Raw genomic sequence first — 2,439 nt, 5'->3', positions numbered from 1 at the left:
GATTTCTGGATAAAGGCTACAAAATATGTCATCCCTGCGGTACTCTATTTGGGCAATCACCTAATTAAAAAAGTGTGGCTCCGTCAGGTCACCCGCACGGGTGCTCTTTACACTTCCTGAAAGTTTCAGCAGGAAACGAAGTTTCGCAGGTAAAACGGCATAGCTGTGACTGGTCAAGATTCTTGAAACAGACAGAGCCCACGTTGACAAATTGATATATAGATTATTAATTGTTGACATCCCTATTGGTAAATGGTAAATGGCCTGCATTTATATAGCGCTTTTATCCAAAGCGCTTTACAATCAGTAGATAGTCTACATTCACCCATTCATACACCAATGGCGGCAGGCTACCACGCAGGGTGCCTACACACCATCGGGAGCAAGGAGGGTTAAGTGTCTTGCCCAAGGACACAACGACAGCAGCTGGGAGGGAGCGGGGATCGAACCGCCAACCCTTGCGTCATTGGCCGACCCGCTCTACCTCCTGAGCTAAAGCCGCCCCTAACATCCCTATTACCATGTATTACCATGTATTACCATGTATTACCATGTATTGCCATGTATTGCCATGTATTACCATGTATTTCAGGTGTGCTGTCATGTCTTGTGACCTTGTTAAACTTAATATTGTTTGTTGCAGATTCCTCTCTCTGCTCCAGCATCCACATCCCAGCCAGACTCCACTTACCAGAGCCTCAGTCCAGCCTCCATGGATCAGAACCAAACATACTCTACTCTGCCACCAGACTCCACTTACCAGAGCCTCAGTCCAGCCTCCATGGATCAGAACCAAACATACTCTACTCTGCCACCAGACTCCACTTACCAGAGCATCAGTCCAGCCTCCATGGATCAGAACCAAACATACCCTACTCTGCCACCAGACTCCACTTACCAGAGCCTCAGTCCAGCCACCATGGATCAGAACCAAACATACTCTACTCTGCCACCAGACTCCACTTACCAGAGCCTCAGTCCAGCCACCATGGATCAGAACCAAACATACTCTACTCTGCCACCAGACTCCACTTACCAGAGCCTCAGTCCAGCCTCCATGGATCAGAACCAAACATACTCTACTCTGCCACCAGACTCCACTGACTAGAGCCTCAGTCCAGCCACCATGGATCAGGACCAGACATACTCTACTGTTAGACAAATGAGTAGTGGAGTGCTGAGATATAGAGTTTGTAGTATACGTGTATTTGATTCAATATTCAAGATATTTTAATAACCATAATAAGTAATCAGATTACAAAGGAGGCATTTGACTTAGTGCAAGTATGCAGCACAGCATTCACATCAACAGTAGAACAACCTTCTAGAACAATCCAATTATAAAGTGCAAAGTCCTTTAAAGTGACATATAATGGGGGAAGGGGGGCAGAGGTAAAGTCCTGATTTGTGGGGGCTTATGGGGTCTCATTGAAGATGCAGATGACAGTTGGAAAGAAAGTGTTCCTGTGTCGAGAAGTTCTGATACTGCCAGACTTCTGCCATGAGCGAGGGCTTTGAGGAGTTTATGGCCTGGGTGGGAGCGGTCGGCCATCATTTTCCAATGAAACCGTTTCAGAATTTTGTGTGTGTTTGTATAAAATGTTCTGCACTTATTTCCTGTTGAAACAGGATGTTGGGTCCGGTCAAAACGTGGGGAGGGATCATTCAAAAGTGTCATCATCATCACTCAGTTAGCCACAGAAAGGCAGTTTTATTGGATGGGCCCGGTGGAGGAGTAGGACTGTTCAAAAATCTGTATTGTTCAATTCCACACAGGCTCCGCCCCTAGCAGGGCTTTGTTGCTACAGCAACTCCTACGAGTGGATCAGCACACTGAAAGGTGCGTGTACATACTCAGCCAATCAGGATGAGCCTACTCAACCCCTATGGAGCTGCACCGTATAAAATGGTGCCGGTCTCACTCACCACCAACCACTTTTCTTCAGCACCTGGCGAACAAGTTTGCCATCGTCTGGAATCAACAGCATTGGATAGATACCGCCCGAGCCAACAGGGCCTACATCAACAGAGAGGGCAGCGTGTGATCCACACCACTGTTGAAGGCTGCCAAGGACCTGTGGTGCTGGGCCACAGAGCACCTCTGTCCTCTCAAGGCGCTGCACTGCCTGGGCCTGGAGAACATGCGGGCCAACCTCATGTCGAGAAGCACCCCATGGAGGATGAATGGATTTGAGACGCCCACCCGTTAGGGGATGGATGCGTTTGGACACGCTCCATGGCCATAAAAGCTGCGTTGGGGTATGCAGTTTCTTCAGGAGCTCCAAACTTTTATGCTTCTAAACTTTTGAATGGCAGTTTATCTCCTTGTTATGGTTTATTTTGTAATTTCCTCTTCTTTATATTCACTTTTATCTGTTTACATCTGTGTTTAGTTGCATGTTTGTTTTCTTATAGTATCCATTTATCCCCTGGATTACC

The sequence above is a fragment of the Poromitra crassiceps genome (genome assembly GCF_964638095.1).
Source record: "Poromitra crassiceps genome assembly, chromosome: 9".
Lineage (NCBI taxonomy): Eukaryota > Metazoa > Chordata > Actinopteri > Beryciformes > Melamphaidae > Poromitra > Poromitra crassiceps.
The sequence above is the reverse complement of the archived record's forward strand: the minus strand, read 5'-3'. Positions refer to the sequence as shown.